General features: G+C 41.2%; 2 long non-coding RNA genes across 3 annotated transcripts; one reads left to right on the top strand and one right to left on the bottom strand.

Annotated features, from left to right (window-relative positions):
• Positions 1-11,980: 11,980 nt before the first annotated feature.
• Gm5376 lies at positions 11,981-15,114 on the bottom strand. Its single transcript, XR_003951209.1, has 2 exons — positions 15,094-15,114; positions 11,981-12,675 (listed from the first exon to the last, which is right to left on the bottom strand). It is a non-coding gene; the product is annotated as a predicted gene 5376 (long non-coding RNA).
• Positions 15,115-17,539: 2,425 nt separating this feature from the next.
• Positions 17,540-22,899, top strand: Gm41135. Of its 2 annotated transcripts, none has more exons than XR_874535.3 (3): positions 17,540-17,589; positions 19,496-19,615; positions 22,714-22,899. It is a non-coding gene; the product is annotated as a predicted gene, 41135 (long non-coding RNA). The 2 variants fall into 2 exon arrangements; XR_874534.3 differs by lacking the exon at positions 17,540-17,589 and adding an exon at positions 18,926-19,091.
• The last annotated feature ends 828 nt before the right edge of the window (positions 22,900-23,727 follow it).

Raw genomic sequence — 23,727 nt, 5'->3', positions numbered from 1 at the left:
GCGCTAGTCTATTTTTCATGCTCTTCAGGGAGATAAAGAAGGTCAAATCCATGCCTTTACTTCCCTGACTCTACTGACCCCAGGCAAAGAGTAATAAGTTGGATAAGCTCCAAGTGGAACTGGTAACATGGAGCAATGTCGTGGCATATATGTGTTGGGGTAGTCCACGATTCAGCTTGAATTAACATGATCCTTGTATCCTTAGTTCATGGGATTATTTGTTCCTTGGGGTATGTCCTCCCACAGAAACAAAGGTAGGACATTCATGCTCAAGATGCAAGATGACCAGGTGATGACTGACCTGAAGAGAATTCCCCAGGACATCAGTGAGGCCTTGTACAAGTACACGGAGTTGACTAAAGAAAATCAATTCTACTGGTGAGTGACTAACAGGGTCCTGATCCAAACACTAGGCAAAGGATATGTCTGTCCATCCTTGTCTTTGAACCAAAGTAGGGGCTCAGTTTATATACTGTTTGTCTCTAAACCAGAAGCCTGGCTCCTTCAAAGCAAGGCTCTAGGATTTTTACCTCTTAAAGGCATTTTGGCCAAGTGTGAAGAGTCTGTGAGCAACTCAAATCATTGTCCTTTCCAACAAAGTATATTTGAAGGAAGATACAGAGATAAGGTTTCCATGGGACACCTAGAAAGACTGTATGTTGGTTGGGTCTCTTCTCTTCTCCTAGAGAAGGTCTGCCTTCTACCTACAGGTGATTTTTAAATAACATGGACATATAAGCACACATGTGTTCCAGGTACCCTTGAGAGATACTTAAGTCCCTGTTAGTGTCACAGTTTACAGATGTACCACGGCTTCTGAAATATGGCTGTCCTCTAGATTTGACCTCTCTCAATGTGAAGCTCCATGGCCAATATGGACAGTTGTCTGGGGCTGTCTGGGCACCAGGGCCCATTGTGGCAGGGATGGTCCTTGGAGGAGTGGGAGGAAGATGGATGCTGACTTGTGTAATCATTTGTTTGTTTGTGACTCGGCATCGGGCACTGCCACCTCCAGAGTGAATCTAACCATCTCCAGCACAAAGTCAGGATGTTGTGGAAGGAGAACAGACAGTTGCTAGAGGAGCAGATTGCATTAGAAAATGCTCCAATGAATCAAAGAGGCTGTGTAAAGAAGGCAGCCTGAAAACCAATGACCTATGTACCAAGCAGCAGCAGGTAGGGTGCATAAATCATGAGGAGAAGGTTGCAGTCTTGTCTAACCTTAAACACAGTCAAGCCTAAGCAACCATCCTGTACCTTATCCATGCTCTCTCCTATGTCTCATCCAGTTGTTCATTTCTGTGATCATTTCCAAGACTTTATGTGCAGTTATCCTCCTTCAAGAAACTACATATTTGGGAAGTCAACAATCATGCTCAACTAAAAGCTGCATTTCCTTATGAGAGATAGGTTGAACACATAGTATACAAGTACATGCCAGTATGCTAAATGAGTTCCATGTGCTTGCCTCCATTGTAGTAGCACAGAATGTTGATTGATGAAGTCATTTGCTTCTTAGGGGTCATGTGAGATCACAGGCAGGACAAAATTTGCAAGTATTAGATCCCAGTGGAATTGCCATATGAGTGGAAATCATTGCCTTGGGTGGGGGGCTTGTATGCTTTGTCTCCCCTTTCCCTGCATTGCAAGATGGTCTCATCACTCTGCCTAGATCTTGGCTCACACTGAAAGACCCTGAGCATGTACTTGTCAGTCCTGTTTTCTGTCAGTGTTGTTAAGAGTTCTTTCCTAGAGCTTATATTCTGGAGCTGACTGGATCAACAGGGATGTGAGAAAGGCTTCTCTCAGCCTGAGTGTTGGTGTGAGAGATGTGAGGCTTCAAGAATGAAATTTCACTAACACTCTCAACCTAGTCTAAGAAATGTGCCCCCTAAGAAATGTTAGTGCCCAAGTGATGGATAGCAGAGTCCAGAGTCCAGTGTCTCACATTAAACATAAGCCTTCCATAGTCCCCATTCAACTGTTTCTCTACCATCCATTGTTATCTCCTCATAGTTTTCTACTCACTTATGATTTTTGGACAGAGAGAGCGACATGTGTGTGTATATATATATATATATATATATATATATACATATATATATATATATATATATAGACAGAGAGAGAGAGAGAATGTGTTTGTGTGTGGCATAAGCATGTGTGTACCAATATGTATATTGGTGGGTATGTTGAAAGTCCAGTTATTTATGTAAGGTTTTGTTCAGTTTTATTTTTTTGTTTTATTTATTTATTTGTCTGTTTGTTTGTTTATTGGGACAGCATCTTTTTGTTTGTTTGTTTTTTATTCAGCCTTTCTGTAACATATTCCCTGGAAACCAGGTCTGTCACTGAACCTGAGACTTCCTGTTTTGTTTATGCCTTCTGACCAGCATCTGTGTATCTTCTGTCACCTCCCAGGCAGAGATCTTTGTAGGGTTTGGTCTCAATTAATTGTTAGGAGATTCAATTGCTCATAGCTAGGAAGATCATGGTGTTATTTTCTATAATTTTATACAAACATTTTAGTGTTTTGGGTTTTTTTATTTGTTTGTTTTTGTAACTGCCAATTCATTAACAAGGAGGAAGACAATGCTGTCTGCTTCAGGTGCCAGACACACAACTTGACTCACTGTGCCTTCTCATGAGTTTTGTCTCATCATGGTGGAAACTTCAGAAAGTGGTAGTAGGGAGGGGGTAGACCAGAGGTGGTCTTACCCAAGAAACCTGGGCTACATGTTATCCACAGTGGAGTGTTTCAACAATTAATGCCTTTCTTAAGCAAGAGAAACCATGTTGCCAACACTTAAAAGTGAATGAAAACATAGATAGTCCAGCCCACCTTTTCCAAATCTTACCATGTGACCTCAGATTCCCCTTCCCAGTCTTTCCCTCATTCATTACAATTTCCAGACCCTGCCTTTGGAGGCCCACCCATGTGAGAAAAAAACGCAAAGCAGGCCTGGTACCCTTGGAATATGAGTATGATATGGGGAACAAAAGGAGTGCTCAAAAACAGCTAGCTGAAGAAATGAGACAAAATGGGGCTCCAAGGATCTCGATGTTCCTATTGAAAGAACACTTAGGAACCTAAAACAACAGCCTATCCTTCTAAGATAGGAGTGTAGGGCTCTTGGAGGTCATGGGGCAGAAGTCCAGGCACCCCGGAGTCACAAAAGATGGTGCCCTGGCCTGGTGGGAAAGCATTGGTGTTGTTTGAGGAACCACAGAAGCCTACTTACCTGGATTATCATGGCTCTCCATCCACTGGTCCTCAGACTCCAGTGGCCCTGGGATCAAGCTTCTTTGTGAAGTTCCACTTCTGTGTCTGTCTTCTGCTTCAGGGCCTTCACAAAGCATTCTTTCTCTTGCCTGAGGACACCAGGCCAGATGTGACCTTCGTGGCCACTTCCAATCCAGCCACATGCTCTTGTCCCCCTCCCAGTTGGTCACTGCTAGCTTTCCTTTCTAGGCAGAGGAGTTCCTGGACCCCTGACAGCAAACCCTTCCAGCTCTATGGTATGGAGAGGTGGCTTAGGATGTCACTTCCGGAATTATCTAGGAACCAGGTCCTCCAATCTTCTCTATGGCAGCTATCTCAGAGCAGAGCTTCTTGGGCCCAATACACTCCTAGGCCAGAAGGACAGTCTCCAGTTTTATTGTTTTCTAATTAAACTCTTTAGTAATAAAAAGTTAAACACGTAAGCATTTTAAAAATAAAACTTAGACTCCTTTGCCTTCATTGCACTAAGATAAACCCCTGGAATCTAATGAGTGTCTTACTGGCTTCACCGAGTGGATTCATGGAATCCAACACTGCATCCCTTTGCTGATGTTGTTTTGCTGAGTTTATCATAGACATGACTTTGCTTCTGTACAGATTCCCTCTCATTGTTTTGCAGAGTGCTGCATTTAAGAAAAATCAAGGCATGTTAAGTCACTAACCTGTTTTTGGCTGGCATTATTAACTTGTGTGTGTGTGTGTGTTTGTGTGTGTGTGTGTGTGTGTGTGTGTGCGTGCGCACACGCGCGTGCACACGCACAACTGTGTTTTTAAATTGGGTATTTTCTTTACTCACATTTTCCCGTTTCCAGGTTTCCCCTCATAAAAAAAAAACTCCCCCATTCCCTTTCCACTTCCCTTTTTACCATCCTACCCATTCCTGTTCCTGGCCCTGGTATTATATCGCATGAACTGTAATGTGTTGAATTGCAGCTACTGGATAATATCTATGGCTAACTGTTTTTATTGGTGCTAGAGAGTCTTATGAGAAGTAGCTAAGCTAGTTTTAGAGAGCAGAATATATTTCAGCTTGGAGCTTGCTGGAGGATGTTCTTCTGAACTCTCTCTTTTAGAACCTTGAATCTTGTGTGGACCCACTTGTGTGTGCAGAGGACTGATTTGTCTGTTTCATATCATACTTGTAGAAGCAGCAAATATCTGCATGGAAAAAGTTCCTGACAAGGAAATCAGCACAGGCCCAGGCAGCACAAGTTGGGTTAATTTAAGAATCGATTACACAGCTCAGGTCCTAATACTTCCTCAGTTGTCAGGAAATGTGCTGTAATATAGCAGTATTTTCATTGGTGTGTGTGTTTGCGTGTGTGTTTGTGTGTGTGTCTGTGTGTGTGTGTGTATATGTCTTTGTATGTGTTTTTGCCCAAGTGTTTGTGAGCATGTTTATGTGTCATATTTATGTAATGGTAGCTGCTTGTTGTAGGTGCAAGTATATAGTACTATTCATTCATGTATTGTTTTCTTTTATTTGTGTGTTTATGTTTATGTTAAGGTATGTATTCATGTGTCTCTGTACACATATGTATGTATTTGATTGTATATATTCACATAGTCACTCTGTAAGCAAACACCTTAAATGATATAATAGAGGACAACTTAAAAGAGAAAAGTACTCTGTCAGTTCATTTTGCATTGGGGAAACAGCTCTTCATCATGCCTGTCCACCTAGCTCACTAGAACAAATGGAGACAAACATGGTGTAAAGTCAGATTTTGAAGAGTTTGTAGAGGGAAAAGTGCTTATCTGTATTGAAATCATTTGTAAGAAAAGAAAGGAAGGTGAAACCTGGAATTAGCAATGTGCCTGCTGTGTTAAACCCATTTGGCTGAGAGTCAAAAAGGCTGGCTAAGCCTTTGTGTTCCCTCTCTGCACATCATGAATAGTGAATACACAGTGGAGGACCGGGGGGCTTCTTGCATCTTCTTGGCATCCTTGTTTATTTTCATCCTTGCCTGCTACCATTTTCTTTCCAACTTTGTCTATGCTTCACTCAGTCTCCCTTCCTTGGAGTTTGTTCAGGGTGTTGTGATTTGAAAGACTGAGTTGTTTGGAGTTGAGACTGTCCCAAGCCGAAGGGCCATAAGTATGGTGAAGTGCAAGAACAGGGCTGCCTCAGACAGCCCCTTAAGCTCATGATAGTCAGAAGAGCAAACACTCTGTTTTGTCTGTAGCCCTCTGTAATTCCTGTTATTAAAAACAGAGGAATGGATACAGAAAATGTGGTACATCTACACAATGGAGTACTACTCAGCTATTAAAAAGAATGAATTTATGAAATTCCTAGCCAAATGGATGGACCTGGAGGGCATCATCCTGAGTGAGGTAACACATTCACAAAGGAACTCACACAATATGTACTCACTGATAAGTGGATATTAGCCCCAAACTTAGGATACCCAAGATATAAGATACAATTTCCTAAACACATGAAACTCAAGAAGAATGAAGACTGAAGTGTGGACACTATGCCCCTCCTTAGAATTGGGAACAAAACACCCATGGAAGGAGTTACAGAGACAAAGTTTGGAGCTGAGATGAAAGGATGGACCATGTAGAGACTGCCATATCCAGGGATCCACCCCATAATCAGCATCCAAACGCTGACACCATTGCATATATTAGCAAGATTTTATCGAAAGGACCCAGATGTAGCTGTCTCTTGTGAGACTATGCCGGGGCCTAGCAAACACAGAAGTGGATGCTCACAGTCAGCTAATGGATGGATCACAGGGCTCCCAATGGAGGAGCTAGAGAAAGTACCCAAGGAGCTAAAGGGATCTGCAACCCTATAGGTGGATCAACATTATGAACTAACCAGTACCCCGGAGCTCTTGACTCTAGCTGCATATGTATCAAAAGATGGCCTAGTCGGCCATCACTGGAAAGAGAGGCCCATTGGACACGCAAATTTTATATGCCCCTGAACAGGGGAACGCCAGGGCCAAAAAGGGGGAGTGGGCAGGTAGGGGAGTGGGGGTGGGTGGGTATGGGGGACTGTTGGTATAGCATTGGAAATGTAAATGAGCTAAATACCTAATAAAAAATGGAAAGAAAAAAAAAAAGAAATATCTTTAGAGACCCAGCCTCTTGGCCCGCTTTATGCCACGTGTCGGAAGGACTCTAAACTTGAGTTATCAAATTTAACACTAACCATCTGTAGCAATGTAACAATTATTAATCTTAACCAACAACTTATGAGCTGATTGTGAAAACACTCAGAGCACATTATCAACAAAAAAGAACCAAATGAAGCAGTTACATTTAGACCAATCAGAGAATAATAATTTTTGTAGCTACAATCATAGAATAAAAAACACTTTACCATTGTCAAACACATTAATCATGAACCATTTATTAGCTTTTTTACTCCGAAACTTAGAGGCTGTGCACTCGCCCTTATTTCCTAAAACGAACAGTTTTTTCAGCAGGGGCCCTCCCGCCATGTGTCTGATTCCTGGCTGAAACACGTGGCAGCTCTCGGCTTTGCAGATAAAGTTTTTTATACCATCTTTATTATCCAACACAAAACATAGAACATTCATTCATACAGACTGGACACGAACATACATGAATTGAACACGAGAACAGATTGGTGCACCAGACATTAGACAAGACACAAAAGGGAACAGAGTACTCCTGCTATAAGGCCCAGAGAGAAATTTCTCTCTGCTTTTTGGGACATTTTCCTCCCTTATGGTGCATTTTTTATTAACTGGGGCAATCCGCCTATTACTTTTAATAAACCCTTTCTTTTCTCACGCCTCATGTAGCTTCGGAGAGCTACGGCCTACCGCCTATTACCCAGCTCCTCACTGCTGAACCTAAGTGAACCAGCGCTCGGGTTTAACGCTGTCTCAGCTTAGCCCATACCTTCTCCGGTATGAATTTCCTTTATACTTTATTTTATGGAGCTCTGAACCAGCAGCGTCTCTTCCAAAAATCCTTTGCCGTTTCTCAGTCCCGCGTTGGTTCGCCAATTGTTGTGTCCGGCCAGCAGACCACAACCTGGGTTCTAGCCTGGAAAGGCATTTTGGAAACCTGGAAGAGAAGAGGGGCTAGGTGGCGAGAGAAAGGAATGTAGCCAAGACAGTTACTCTGATCAAGGCTCAAATTTTATTGTTGCGACACTAGTTATGAAGGAGGGGGAGGGGACCCGATTCCCGCCGAATAATCTCTGGTCCAGTAGAAAGGTGCACGTGTGTGGCTCCGCAGGTTCCAGCAGTGGGCTTGGCAGAACGAATGAGCAGGAAGCTCCACCCCTGAGCAAGCAGGTTTCAGGCTGGGGGGGGGGGGGAGACTACAGAATATTATTAGGTCTTCTTTGACAGTTTGAAAGAATTCTGCACTAAACCCATCTGGTCCCGAGCTTTTGTTGGTTGGGAGATTTTACCCATTGCTTCTATTTCTTTAGGGGTTATAGGAGAGTTCACATGGATAATCTGATCCTGATTTAATTTTGATACCTGGTATCTGTTAAGATAATTGTCCATTTCATACAGATTTTTCAGTTTTGTTGACTACAGCTTTGTAGTAGGATTTGATGATTTTTTTTTATTACCTTGGTTTCTGTCATTATGTCTCCTTTTTCATTTCTGATTTTGTTAATTTGGATACTGTCTCTGTGCCATCAGGTTAGTCTGGATAAGGGATTCTCTATCTTGTTGATTTTGTCAAAGAATCAGCTCCTTGTTTTTTGATTCATTGTATAGTTTGTTGTTTGTTTATTTGGTTGGTTGGTTGATTTCAACCCGAGTTTGATTATTTCCTGCCATCTACTCCTCTTGGGTATATTTGCTTCTGTTTGCTCTAGAATTTTCAGATGTTCTGTCAAGCTGCTAGTATATACTCTCTCCAGTTTCTTCTAGGAGGTACTCGGAGCTATGAGTTTTCCACTTAACATAGTTTTTATTGTGTCCCATAAGTTTGGGTGTGTTGTAACTTTGTTTTCACTAAATTCGAAAAAGTCTTTAATTTCTTTCTTCATTTCTTCCTTGGCCAAGTTATAATTGAGGAAAGCATTGTTTAGCTTCCATGTGTATGTGGGCTTTCTGTTGTTTTTGTTGTTATTGAAGACCAGCCTTAGTCTGTGGTGATCTGATAGGTTGCATCAAATGATTTCAATTTTTTGTATCTGTTGTGGCCTGTTTTGTGAATGATTATATGGTCAATTTTGTAGAAGGTGCCATGAGGTGCTGAGAAGAAGGTATAGTCTTTTGATTTAGGATGAAATGTTCTATAGATATCTGTTAAATAAATTTAGTTTATAACTTCTGTTAGGTTCATTGTGTCTCTGTTTAGATTCTGTATCCATGATCTGACCATTGATGCGAGTGGGGTACTTGAAGTCTCCCTCCAGTGTTGTATGAGTTACAATGTGTGCTTTGATCTTTAGTAAAATTTCTTTTCTGGTTTTGGTTGCCCTTGCAATTGGATCATAGATGTTCAGAATTGACAATTTATCTCGGTAGATTTTTCCTTTATGAATATGAAGTGTCCTTCCTTATCTTTTTTGAAAACTTTAGGCTGAAAGTGGATTTTATTTCATATTAGAATGCCTACTTCTCATTTCTTGGGAACATTTGTTTGGAAATTGTTTTTCAGCTTTTAATTCTAAGGTAGTATCTGTCTTTGTCAGTGAGGTGCATATCCTTTATGCAGGAAAATCCTGGGTGCTGTATACTTTTTGAGTCTTTTAGTCTATGTCATGTTATCTGGGAACTGAGTCCACTGATGATTGAAAACCACTCTGGAAGTCATTTTGGTGGTTCCTCAGAAAACTGGACATAGTACTACCTGAGTACCCAGAAATAACACTCCTGGGCATATACTGAAAAGATGTTCCAACATATAATAATGATACATGCTCCACTCTGTTCATAGCAGCCTTATTATAATAGCCAGTAGCTGGAAAGAACCTGGATGTCCCTTAAGAGAGGAATGGATGCAGAAAATGTGATGTAATTACACAATGGAGTACTATTCAGCTATTAAAAACAATGAATTTATGAAATTATTAGGCAAATGGATAGAACTAGAAAATATCATCCTGAGTGAGGTAACTCAATCACAAAAGAACACACATGGTATGCACTCACTTATAAGTGGATACTAGCCCCGAAGCTTGGAATACCCAAGATACAATTAACAGACCACATGAAGCTCAAAATAAGGAAGACCAAAATGTGGATGCTTTGGTTCTTCTTAGAAGGGGGAGCAAAACACCCATGGGTGGAGACAGAGAGACAAAATGTGGAGCAGAGACTGAATGAAAAGTCAGTGAGAGACTGCCCCATCTGTCTAACCATTCCCTATAGTGTCACTACACCCAGGTGCTATTGTGGATGCCAACAAGAGCTTGCTGACCAGAGCCTGGTATAGCTATCTCCTGAGAGACTCTGTCAGTGCCTGTCAAATACTGAGAAGTATGCTCTCAGCCAACCATTGGACTGATCACAGGGACTGCAGAAGTGGAGATAGAGAAAGGACCCAAGGTCCTGAAGGGTTTTGCAGCCCCATAGGAGGAACAATATGAACCAACCAGTACCCCAGTGATCTTAGGGACTAAAGCACTAGCCCAAGAGTACACATGGAGAGAACCATTTCTCTAGCTGCAGTTTGCAGAGGATGGCTTTGTTGGTCATCAATGGGAGGAGAGGCCCTTAGTCCTGTGAAGGCTCGATGCCCCAGTGCTCAGGAATGCCAGGACCAGGGAGCTGGAGTAGGTGGGTTAGTGAGCAGGGGGAGATGGTAGGGGATTGGGGGTTTTCAGAGAGGAAACCAGGAAATGGAATAACATTTAAATGTAAATAAAGAAAATATTTAAATAAAAAATATTTTAAAAATAATAAATAAACTGAACTTCTAAATTATCCAGAGATTATGAGACTTGAGAAGGTCTTGGCTAATCTTCCTAACCTGTGTGTCCTTGTGTAATTAAGACAGGTTTCTTTGTGTGCTGGGAGGGTAGTTGAAGGAAACAATTTTAATTTTCATCTGGAGGTGGCTTATTCCCTAAGGATGAGGATGAATTCTGACCTTGTCTGTCAGGAATGGCACCGAACCATACATTGTTGTCCCATTTCCAGGCTGCAGAGCCCCACTGGTTTCTGAGCCTTACTGGCTGTTTGCTCTTGTCTACAAACCCTGCTCTCTCTTTTGGAGTAAATTGTCCCCTATTATATGTTCTTAATTTTGTGTTTTGTCTTCCTACAGGATGTTGAGTAACTGCTTAAGTAGTTTCAGGACAACTAATCTTAGTGCTTTTATATAAGATTGAGTGGGATTATCATTTCAAAGTCTGTATATGATCTCCAGAAATCAAAGCAAAGGGTCAATTTGATAATCCCAAAATAAAATAACATGGGAAAGCTTAAAAACCAGTGACTGGACAAGTTAGTCATTTGGAAGAGGTGTTCATCAGCCTCTGGTTCTATCTGTACCTTCAAAGTCTACTCAAGGCTGGACTAACCTGAAGGAGTAAACACGAATCTCAGGGAGCACACAGTGGCCATGGAATACTTTCTCCAAAGATAGATTCATAGTCTATAAGGATGACAAACAGAACTCACCTGTGGAATGGAAACACTCTGGCTGTACAGTCTTATTCTGACAAAGGCTCCAGAATTCAAGATTATGAAACGTAAAACTAGAGCAAATCTGTGTGTAGGACACTATTGGCTCATCAGTCCTGGGATGCACCAGGGCATACAGTAGGCACATATTTGTTTTAAGGAATCCCTACAGGAATGAGAAGACAGGATGAAGATGCCAAGATCATCCCCCTAAAGAGAAGAGCTGAGAATGTTAACTCATCACCTAATTTGTAGAAAAGTCTGTGCTTTCCCTTTTAACTTCCAGCTATGCATGTGTTTAAAAAAGAGAATGAGAAAAGGCACAATGGGGAAATCCCAGCATCTTCAAGAAAACACCATTCTCTTCAATCACAGGAGAGTGGGTTAGGAATGCCTCCCCCACCCACCCGCACAACTCTTCCAGGGAAAACAGAGGCTTTAGAATCTAAAGCACAGACTCACATCTAACCAATGAGAGAGGCATTCTAAGTCAGCTCATACCAGTCCACAGACACTAAATGATACAATCAGAAAACCTTTTGAGATGCAATCCCCTCCACCCTACCACCCACTCCCCCTCCCTTTCTTTTCTCAGAGAGGGTCTTTTGTAGCTCAGGAGGGTCTTGAACTCTGGATCTCCCTGGTTCAGTGTTCCCAGTACCCAGCCTTGAGAGATATTTCTCAAACAATGTTTAACACTAGGCATCAGAGTCTAAACTTCAGAACTTCTAAGACTAGCAGAAGCCATTTTACACCTATATAAAAAAGTCACCACTGTGGGTGTGATTGGCAAACACATTCTTGCACATTTCTGCATTTTCTTAAACTTTATTTACATTATGCTCCACCCTTAAAGTTTCCTTCTAATTATCTGCAAGCTGGATAACTATCTCACTCTGTCTCTCAAAAATCCCCCCACGGACAGGAAAAGTTAAGTAAGGGCTGGAGGGACATTTCTGGGGCTGTCTGGTTTTGTCCCAAGAAAGACACCCAATGCCCTTGGACCCCTTCGGGCAGGCAGAGCAAAAGCTCTTCAGAAAATCTTGGTTGCTAGGAAGCTTTTTTCTGTGCTGTCTAGCAGGGTCCCCGGTTTTATCTAGGGAAACTCAACTCTTAACTTTAGTTTGGCCACCAGCCGCCCTTGCCCAGCACCTTCCTGGACCCCATAGCCAGTGCTCCTGGCTCAACTGACCATGATCCAGTGCTGGAATTCTCCAGGTGCCTCAGCACCGCCACCTCGTGGATGGTGGAGAGCAGCATGCCCTCCTCACTGGTCTGCACTCCCAAGTGCTTCAGAGTCAGGAAGGGGCTGCCATTCTTCAGGTTGCAGGCCTTGAACACCTTCCTGTAGGCAGGCGCCTTCTCCAGTCTCTGCCATGCACTCATACTGCTGATCAGTGTGACTCAGGCTGTCCTTCTCCATGCTGGCTGCAAGCTGTCGGCGTGGCACAGTGGAACCGGGGTGCGCACTTGCTGCCTTACATGCCTCAGGGACTCCCGGAGTTGTACTGGCCACCAGGCTAGATGGACTGACCTCCTAGCCCTCCGGAGCAAACTGGGAGCAGCTGCAGTGAAACTCCACCTAGCCAAGTTGCTGCACCTTGCTGGGTGCTGCAGGAGAGCGCCAATCCCTCCTCTTCCCCCTCTTCAGCAATTACATAGTCTGCCCACAATCTCTGCACCGAGGAGGAGACAGGAGGACAAGGAGAAAGTGTGATCAAACTGCCCAGGAGACTTCCACTGGGTTCCACCAGCTCCCCTCCTCCTCCACTCTTCTTGCCTTGGCTTCCTAATCTGGCCAGGTTTCTTGGAGAAAAATCAAGTTACTTTTCCCCCCAGCAGGGCTCCTGCAGTCTTAGGGAGGAAAAGGTCGCTGGGGCCCCTCGGGGATGAGTACAGTACAGGAAGAGAGGGTGCTTGCCCAGCAGCCCAGAGTGTGCCCGGAGCACGGGGGGGGGGGGGGAGCACGGGGGGGAGGGGAGGCGCCGGGTAGGTCAATGTCATGGCTCAATATTTATACCTATATTGTTGGTCTCCGCTGCCCTTCCTCAATCCGGGCCTCAAGCTGGCATAGGACCCTGGTGTCCTGATGTCCCCGCTGTGGGAGGTTCATCTAGCTCCCCCCAGCTGGCCCCCATAACCTACCCAGTCTCAACTTTAGTCCAAGATTAAACCCACACAGTCCCCTTACACCCCATTACTCTCACCCACCCCGATCCTCGCCGGGGACCCTCACCACTCAGCCCACCCACGCGATTCCGTGGCCCCTTACCTGCGGTCCAGGAGTGTCTGCCTGCCCCTGCACGTGTTCGCCCCTTGGAGCAAGTAACTAACTACTGCTGCAGCACTCTGTCAGCAGGGGGCGTGCACTGCTGCAGAGGGCAGAGGGTGGAGGGATGGCAGAGGGCGCCACCCGCAGGGCAGCTGAGGAGGCTCAAGGGCCTAAGGGCTTTGGTCCCAGCTGGGGGCCCAAGTGGATGAATGCAGGGCATGGACCTGTGAGCCTCCTGGCCCCAGAACCACTCTGAGGCAAGTGTGCAAATTAAAGTCTTTTTGGAGCAAGTGAACAAGGCCAGGCCTGGCCCTGGCTTTTCTCTGCAGTGATAGGTTCCTAACTGGGAGGACCTAGGGCAGGGAAAGTTAAATGAAAATTTCAGGTTCTCACTGCAAACACTCTAGTGGGGGAATCTTGCGACTGAAAATAAGTGGCTTGAAAGGGATCCAGTGGGGTGCAGTGTTGGAGGTCTGCAGGGTTTCAAAAACAAAGGTCCCCCAGAGTTGGGGTGTTGACAGGGTGACACAGGGGGCATATCAGTCTGATGAGGACAGGTGAAAGCAAAATAGAGCAACAGTACTTATGGGGGTCCAATGGGGTGGTAGATAACAACATTTTCCTACACGCAAAAACCGGACCTTATCAGGAGTGGGGTTTTGGGGGAAGAGGGTTGGCAGGATGCAGTGCAGAAAAGAAAATACTAATCTGTCCAAGTGCTTTTCACTTTCAGCTTGAGCTACAGTTGTTTTGTTTTCTCTCCCTTCCTTTCTGCCTCACAAAGCCCTGTCTTTTCTGTTTGGACAGAGGCTATGGTTTGGGAATGGCCAAGCACACTTAAGGATCTATTTGAAGGGGCCGGCCGGGGTCACAATTATTAAGTGGTTAGAAACTGTTGAGGGCTCACCAAGGTATTTCTGGAGAGCTATAAAGATTCAATTTCAGTATTAAAAATTACTGCAAAATAACAGACACGTGCACACATAAAGAAGAGTGCTTAATTTAAGTGCTTCAAAGGGAACTTTGAAATTTGAACCTTTGTAAGAATGTCTCTTTAAACCTGAGGAAAAAATGGATGCAGCTACTTTAGGTGAGAATGAGAATTTTGGTGAAGGGGAGGAAAGGTCTTCAAGACTTTCTACAAATAGTAAAAGAAAATAGCTGTCTTTGAAAATAATTTGATGTTTTCCCAAACCTATATATGTAGATCTCAAAACTTTTAAACATCTTAAAGCAAGAGAGAGAAAAAAGTACAGGAGGGGCAATTTCTGTACTTTGTAGAAAAAAAATCAACAAAATTCTGCTTAAATTGGAAATATTGCTTGTAAGGTTTTTTTAATATTAGACCATGTTACTAATTTCACCATAGAGTTTTTTTTCCTTTTTAAAATTAATTCTGTTGCAATATGAAGCAAGGTTAAAGGAATAAAAGTTGCTATAGAAAACTGCAAACAGTTTGTTACTACAGATGCATTGTAGTAATTTATTAAATAATAAAACAGAGTAATGATATGCCTTTAAACTTAACTTAGAAAACACATTTTGTGTTTGAGAGCATCTTCTAAAATAAAACCCAGTTTCTGAGCAAATTTTATTTATGGTTTCATATATATCACATACACAAAGCAAATTATTAGATTTTATACTGATAAAAGCATCACTACCAATCAGTAGGCTCTTAGTCGACGATACAAGTGAGAGCCTCCCCCATTTTATGACTGTTCACACTTAGCAATGCTCTTTAAAACAATTTATTTGCTCGTAATTAATATGCTTATCTTATCTAAAAATAATAGTCAATAAATAGCTGCAGGAACAAGCACTTGGTGTCATGTATTCATTTAATTAAATAATTTATTCAAAAAATAGTAAGGGGCAAATAGTTTATAACACAAGTGTTTATTCTATACTGTGTAGTATTTTTAATTATAGTGTTAGAAAACAACTGTTACCAAGCAGATGAGAAATATCATGGTTTAGATTAAAAATCACTTGGACGTTGTCAAAAACAACCCCCCAAAACAATGAAGCAGACTGTACCAGATTTGACCTCTCTTGGTGTCCTTTCTCATCTTCTGCTACAGCTTATGTTTTATGTTAATTTAGCATTGTGTACTTTCCCTGGTTATGGTTCACATTACGTACCACATGATTAAAAATTCAGACCCAAAGAAGAGTTACAATGGCTTGCATTAAAATAATAAACTAGGGGTTGGGGATTTAGATCAGTGGTAGAGTGCTTGCCTAGCAAGTGCAAGGCCCTGGGTTCCTTCCTCGGCTCTGAAAAAAACAAAAACATAAACAAAACAAAACAATAATAATGAATTATAAGGTTGTTTTTGTTTATGGATAATTTCCTCTGTTGGCAGCAGGCTATTATAACAAAATTTGTGCAAAGTTTACAAACTGAACCAAAGTCTGAATCTTTTGTTGAATTTTCTTCACCTGAAAACACAGCATTCAAGACTCATGGCTGGACCCAGTGATTTTATACTTATACTGTCAGTCATATTCCACAGTTGCAAATCAAAATCATCTTTGTGAATTTCTTAGAATATGAATTTATCTCTAAACTGGGAGTTTAGTGTTACATAAAGGATATGTGTCATGTGGGAGGAATTTTACGTCAAATTGTGTAACTTTTTGTTTTCCCTTGAATAAAAATTGAAACTTATGAAGTTCTAATGTTAAAAAACAAAAAAACAGTGAATGAATTCTTTGCATACTTCTATGACTGTGAAAGACTGGGGAAATTCCTAGGAACTGGAGTGTGAAGTGAGACTAAGTACAAGGTCTATTGGCACAGAAATCAAATATTGAAACAGCTTAGAAGACAGATCAGGACAAAATATATTGAGTCCAGACTGATGCTGGAAGTCAATGAATAATCCAGAGAACATTGCCTCAGTAAGAAAGGAGCAGGGAGGAGAGGTACTTGGGCAGGTCTTGAAGTTAGCCTTTGCTAAAAATGAGTAAAAAATAAAATTTTCACAGTCGGTGCATTCATACAGGAATGGAGGAGATGACTCAGTCACTAAAGGTCCTGAGAGGCCACACTGAGCTGGCATTCATGAACTCTCCATTATTTAGTAAGAACAACTGGACTTGATTAAGATGCTTACATGACCTTTACACCCAGCACTTCCCTCTCTGCTACTATCTGTCATGGTGGAGGATCTTCTCAGGGTTGTCTCTTCTGAGCTGTCAGGACACTGGCAGGCTTTTCCTGTCACCTGTTATGGTCTCAACAAAGTCTCCCCTCACCAGCCAGAAAATCTCTTCTTGACATTTGAGCCTCATTGTGAGGTAGCAAGAGAATGGAAACAATCTACACCATTACAGATGAGGCCTTTGGAAGGCAATGTGGGTTAGATAATGTCATCAGAGTAATTCTTACCTTTTACAAAAGCCTTCTAAACAAATGGTTCCCTAGGATAGTTTCCTAACCAGAGAGCATGATAGCATGTGGCTTATGTATTTGCAATATGATGTGTGGGAGACAGGCTGCTGATTTTAGATAGTCTTAAGTAGACCATGCTGGTCTTGTACACAATCCACTAACATGGTCAAGGTTGACTTTGGATCCCAATAGCCACCCTAAATATTTGAGTATCAATAATTAAGAACCACTTCTTCATTTCTAAAATTAGTAAGTGCTTCAAGTCTAAAATAGTTTACCTTTACCTTCTCTTAAGTTAGTATGTAAATAATGATATCATTGTGTAACAATGATTTAATTTTTCCCACCAAGAAAAAGAATGTTGCTTTCTTTTTCTTGGACCTAAATGGTTAAATGGAACCAATGATGGAAATCTTCTGTCAAAGTTCCCTCTCTAAAGAAAATGCTCCTGATTCCTGACTAAGGAACAGAGTGTGGTGTGTGTTTCTGGTTGAGGCCTCTTATCAAGTTAAGGAACTAAACTAGATTTCCTTTTTAGAAACCCATAAATGGGTGCCATCTTGTATCAAAACTTTCTTCTGAGTGTGATGAGAACGTTTTGGTTTTTTTTCACAGAGATATTGTCAAGACTGAAGCTTCTGTGTGCAAGGCAGAGATCTGCTGTACCTTTCCCAACTCAGTCCATGACTCAGTTTATGTTCAAATAATTTATGACCTTATTAGTAATGCAAGGTAGATGAATACCTCCTGTGTTCTCCTCATGGGAATAGTCTAGACCAGAGTGAGATTATGTCTCTCTTTCTGTCTCTCTCTGTGTCCCTTAATTATGTTTCTGTGTGCCTCTGTCTCTCTGTTTCTCTTTCTCTGTCGATCTCTGTCTCTCTGTCTCTGTCTCACTCTCATTCTCTGTCTCTGTGTCTGTCTCTGTTTCTGTCTTTGTCTCTGTCTCTGTCTCTCTCTCCTGGTGTTTTTGATACAGTGTTTCTGTGTTTATTCCTAGCTGGTCTCTACCTCACTCCATACACCAGGCTGTCCTTCGGAGATTCAGGTAAAATCATGTACCACAAATGCCTACTGCCTGATTTTAAGAAATCATATATACCTTAAAGTATAGTGGAAGTTCATTGTAACAGTGACTGGAGCCTTTGTTCATTTAATCTAGATAGGGAGATTAGAATTTAAGTTATTTGGGCTCTCCAGAGTTAAAAGAGATTATCTTGTGCTTCCTTCTTTTCTGAGTTCTTTCTTCCTTTCCTCTATCACTCCCATGTTCCCTCTCTCCTGCCATACTTTCTTCCTTCTTTCCTACCTACCTTCCTTACATCCTTCCTTCCTTTCATCCACGTTTATTAATTCTCTTCTTCATTTGCTCTTGTCTCTTTTTATATCTCTGTTTATTTCATTATTTCTGTCTCTATTTAAATTTGTTAAAGTTTTTGAGACTGCTTCAAACAGTATGGCTCACATTGGCATGCATCTCATAATAAAACTATGCCTAAGATTTCCAATTGGTAGAATTATATATATGGAACAAATTGCCTCATAAGATTTTTCTCTTTGGATCACTACTTGGCTTTCATTTTCATAGTAATATTTATGTCTCCAGGCTTAAAAATTATTGAAAAAAATTACTTTTCTTGCTATCCTCTCCACTTCTGTCTAATTTGTGGTTGAAGTTATTTATTACTTTCTCAATCTTCTTCAAAAGTTAAGGCCAGAATTATGAAGGAGTCTAAAGCATTCACAGATGGGAGGAAAACAGGAGAAATCAACATGACATAGGAAGGGCTTAGATGCAGACTCAGGACAAAAGAGATGGTGAGTGGACCATTGAGTGGGGTGAGAAGAGGTTGACTAAAAGTGTCATGCCAGTCTGTACTTTCTGTGTGGACCACATTGCTATGACTGTAAGCAGTTGACCTCTGGAGAAAGTGAGTGAAGCATGTACACACATATGTTTACTTTTATATTTTTTCCTGCTTTTCTTTTAAATCCATAATAATTTTGAAAGAAGAAAAAAGAAAATCCTGACAAGGGTGAACAAAATGAAAAAGCATTACTATAGAAATCATTCAAAGTCCTTAGTGATCAGAGAAGTGCAAATCAAAATGACCCTGAGATTCCAGGTTACATCCATCTGACATGCTAAGATCTAAACCTAAACTGACAGTACATGTTGGCAAGGATGTGGAGAAAAGGGGACATTCCTCCATTGCTGGGGGGGTTGGAAACTTGTAAAAACCACTCAGGAAATCAATTTGGAGGTTCCTCAGAAAATTGAAAATATATCTGCCTGAAGATCCAGGTTTACCACTCTTGGGTATAAACCCAAAAGATGCCCCACCATACCAAGGGGCTACATATTCCACTATGTTCATAGAAGCCTTGTTTGTGATACCCTGATGCTGGAGAAAACCCCAGATGACCCAGAACAGAAGAATGGATATAGAAAATAATGGTTCATTTACCCAATGGAATACTACTAAGCTAAGAAGCAAAAGGACATCCTGAGATTTGCATGTACATGGGTCGAACTACTCGGACCATGAGGTAACTCGGACCCAAAAGAACACATATGCTGAGGGGCAGGGTGACCCTGTGGCAGGACCAGCAGACACAATTAACCTGGATCCAAGAGACCTCTCAGACCCTGAACCACCAACCAGACAGCATTCATCAGCGTTTATGAGGCCCCAAACACATATACAGCAAAGGACTACCAGGTCTAAGTTCAGTCAGAGAAGATCCACCTAACCCTTAAAAGACTGGAGGCCCAAGGGAGGGTAGGGCTAGTGTGGTGACAGTTGTGGATGGTGTGGGAACATCCAGGTGGAGACGGGGTCTGGATGGAGGTTTGGGGTGGGGAAGAGTCAGATAGTAGACCGGGAGGAGGATAAAATCTTGAGTGTAAAAAGATGATTAAAAAAATAGAAATAATTCAATTTACTCTGCAGAAACCAACTTTTGGAGAGAAGACACCAAGCAATGAACTGTCAGAAAGTTGTTTGAACAGAGTGGAAGCCGAAGACATAAGGAAGCATACTAAGTTTACAAGGGATGACATCAATTCATTAGTCAGTAATGCTTCATGACAATGTTCTTTTAAGGGGTGTGGGGTTGTGCATACAAGTTGAGGTCAGAGGTCACTACTGGGAATCTGCCTCAAACACAGTAACATTGTAATTTTGAAGAATAGATCTCTCACTGATCAGGGACCTCAGCAATTGGCTACACTCCCCAGTGTACTCAGGGATTTGCCTAGGTGTCCCCCCACTGCTGTTATTACAGGTGCATGACTCCATGAGAAGCTTTAGATAGGGGTGATAGGACTCTGAACTCAGGCCTCAAGCTTTTGTATAATATTATGTACTGCCATGTATTATTACATAGGCTGTTATAGCATCTATTATGTGCACATTGCAACATTGTCGCAAATGCAAACAATGCATTTCATAGAATTCTCTCTGTTCATCATCTCCTGTCATGCTGCATCCTTTATACTGACCATTTCTCAGAATATTCCCAGTAAACCTTTGATATCATCTTAATTTAAGTTTAGATTCAGCGTGATTAGAGAAAATGTGTGGCATTTGTCCTTTTGATTTTAGTTCATTTCATCTCTTTCACTGTCTTCCATTCCCTCCATTCTTCAGCAGATGACATAAGTGCATTCTGAATAACACTTCCCATTTCCCAATGTTTTGGTCTAGTAATGTGTTTCCAGGCAGATTCTATAATGTGGCTTTTGTGTACAGTGCTGCAGTGCACATCCTTGTATGCAGGCACCTCTACTGACATCAATCTTCCAGCTAAATGCTTAAATGTAGGATTACAGCAGAGAATGCAGTTCTATTTCAGGACTTTGAGCATCCTCTAAAACAACGTTTTCTTCAGGGGCTTTGCTAGTTTCCAGTCTTAGTGAATAGTGCTCCTTTCCTCACATCCTCCACACCATTTGTTGTTTGTTCCCTTAATTGTGCACATGCTGTCTGGAATGAGATTGCATGTTGGTGTGGTTTTCTTTAAATTTTCATTCCTTTTAAATTTTCATTCCTTTTATGCCTGAAAATATTTAATGTGGTTCATTATTTATTCACCATTTCACTCCTTTTTGGAATCATCTGTTCATCTCATTTACTGTGAATACCTGTATTACTAGAATTCTACCCAGAAACCTGTGTCCTTACCTACATCTTGGTGTGGCTTCTCTTAGGAATTTCTACCTATTATAATAAGATCTTTAATTAATAGTGATATGACTTTAGTCCAGTGTCACATCTTGGAATCTGATTTCTGTTCACATATATGAGGACCCACATGGCCAGGCACCATTTGATAAGGGTATCCTTTCTTCAATGTAAGTTTGACTTCCTTACTAGAACTCACATGCCTTTTCTCTGTCAGGACAACTCATTTGGGTGAAAAGGTCATGGGTGCTTGGTTGAAGTCACATACTGTAAAGAGGACTTCTGACCTAGTCATAACTAAAGTTTTCTTGTAGTACCTGTCAACAGGAAACATTTTCCAAAGTTTTACTGAGTTCAGATTTGTAAAAATTCATCCACTAGGCTTCAAGCTCCAGAAGTTTGAACCAGCCTTGCTGACTAATTTGAACTGACCTTACTTTTCTTCTTACCTCACCAAGAGCACTTCCCTAATGAAAGTAGAGTTTGCAGGGATCCACATGTTTATTTTCTCTTTCTATCTTGTTTCTTTATACTTGCTCATTGCTTCAAAGTCTCGGGTATTATGTTGAATAAGGTAGAGAGAATGTATACCCTGGTCCTGTTTCTTATTTTATACAGACTTTTTCTCTCTCCCATTACTATAATGTTGACTATGTTTGTTGAATAGAAGATTTATTCAGGTGAGGCATGTTTCTCTTATTCCTAGTTTCTTCAGGAATTTTATCATGAGGTGATGATGGACATGTCCAATGCATTTTCTGCAGGTACTGAAATGACAATTCAACTATTAATTTTTGAGACTATTTTTGTGCTGAGTTACATTTATTTGATTTACATCCTTTGTGTTATCCTTGCATAACTATATCACATTTTCATTGTGTGTATAGAATTTTATTTTTAAATTTATTCATTCTTTGAGATAGGGTCTCTCTATCAAGCCCTGCCTGTTTTGGGACTCATGGGACCATATTGGCCTCAATCTCACAGATATCTGCCTGCAAGTGCTGCCATTCAAGTGCAGAGATTAAAGTATTCTTATGCTACTACACCAGGTGTTTCTTTCTTTCTTTGTTTTTTTGAGACAGGGTTTCTCTGTATAACTCTGGCTGTCCTGGAGCTCACTTTGTAGACCAGGATTACCTTGAACTGAATGCAGAAATCCCCTTGCATCTGCCTCCTGAGTGCTGAGATTACAGGCATGCACCACCATGCCCAGCACAACACCATGCTTTTAAATTTGTTCTGGAATTCAATTTTCAATGCTTGTTAAGCTTATATAACTTTCAGGAATATTCAGGTATTGCAGTTGTTGTGAACTGCGTTGATGGTGTTGTACTGTTATCTAGTTTATATGAGGGGGGAAGCAACAGTGATTTTGTGGAATCTGATAGTGTTTCTTCCATTTCTGACTCATACAAACATTTGCTCTCCTTGAAAGATCTGTGGCAAAATATGATTTTGTATCTGTTTTGTTTTGGGCTTGTATTGCTTGGAAGACATCATCATGGCTTATCATTCTGTGTGTATTTGAGGTTTGTGAGTATTAAATGGTATGGGAAGGACTTGAACTGGTGTAATGCAAAGGGACATTGCAAAGAATCTCCATAAATACTACCCAAAATTAGTACTTGCCAGCATGCCTCATTCAAGAAGGATTAGAAGGTCCAAAAATAAACTCAAAACTAGAAAGGGGATATTTTGATTCTTCTTATAGTGAGTAATTGTTCTGTAATCTGAAGAGTCCCATTACCTTTTACAGAGAAGAAAGGTAACAGAAGTAATTGAAGCACGTGGGTATTTAAAATCTATACTCAATTTGGTTAGGGAGGGGAGCTGGGAAACTGATGGGATAACAATCAATAAAGCTATGGTCAGGAGGCCATTTAGGTGTGAATTTATATTTCTGAGTGACTTTTGTCCTCTTAACAGAACACTGGCTGACACTTGCCTAAATATTCCTATCAACTGACATTTCTCAACCACAGGGCATTTAAGCTGATTTCTCTGCAGAGTTGGATTTGAATTGGAGAGCATGCACCTATGTACCTGTTGCCCCTGGCAGCAGGGGTTCTAATAATGTGAGTGGGAGGTCACTTTCTTAGCCTGACAGCAAAATGAAGATTTTTGAGCTCCGGAGATATGAAAACGTATGGACCTTTAAATGACCTGAAAGAGCAGAATGGTAGCAATGGTAACCAAGAACGGTGTTTGCAGAGGTGCCTTTTATGAAGGTAAGCTTTCCAACTAGCTATTTACTGATAAATGGGCTTTACCATGTTCTTAAATCTGAAGATTTTTAGACAGGGTAAGGCAATATTTTTTACATGAAGCATCCATTGCGATATTAAATGTCATGTAATTCATTTTGGAAGATTTAACAAGTAAGCTGTGTTTATTGTAGTCAGCACAGTAATCAGTAGTAAATTAAGTGTACTGGTTCATGTTTTTATAAATGATTTTAACAGCGTGAGGAGCCAAGCACATACATAGATATTTAACTGAAAAATAGAAAGTGGTTGCTCCTGTTTCTTCATTCATACACTGTAATACATAAACACAGAGTTATTTTGACAACAAGCCCCCTCAAACATAAAACATTCTACCTGCACATCTTCAGCAACTGTCTAAACCGCAAAACTAAACAGAAATATGACAGCAGGTCCCTACTCTTAGATCAACCTGCTGCCAAGGCTTCGAAGGAGATTCAGCATGAGCCTAGTGAATCACAGTTGGTGCATCTTAAGGACATCATTGTAAAAGATTTCAAAGTAAAAGTGAAGTGCTTAAAACATGGAAATATTGTTTCCCCAAGGAAGAAAACCTACCTCATTTCTCTAAGGAAAAAACAAGATTAAAGGTAATTCTAATTTTAATAACAGTATATGTCATTTGAGTGCAAAGATGCATGTGTGAGCCCACATCTGCAGTGCTTAGGAATGTCTAGACTACAGGATCTCAGCTCTGTACATGTCCTGCATCTTCTTCACACCCTCAGTTCC

Source organism: Mus musculus, chromosome 14, assembly GCF_000001635.26.
Source record: "Mus musculus strain C57BL/6J chromosome 14, GRCm38.p6 C57BL/6J".
NCBI classification, from domain to species: Eukaryota; Metazoa; Chordata; class Mammalia; order Rodentia; family Muridae; genus Mus; species Mus musculus.
Note: the sequence above shows the minus strand (reverse complement) of the source record. Positions and strands in the feature narration are given on the sequence as shown.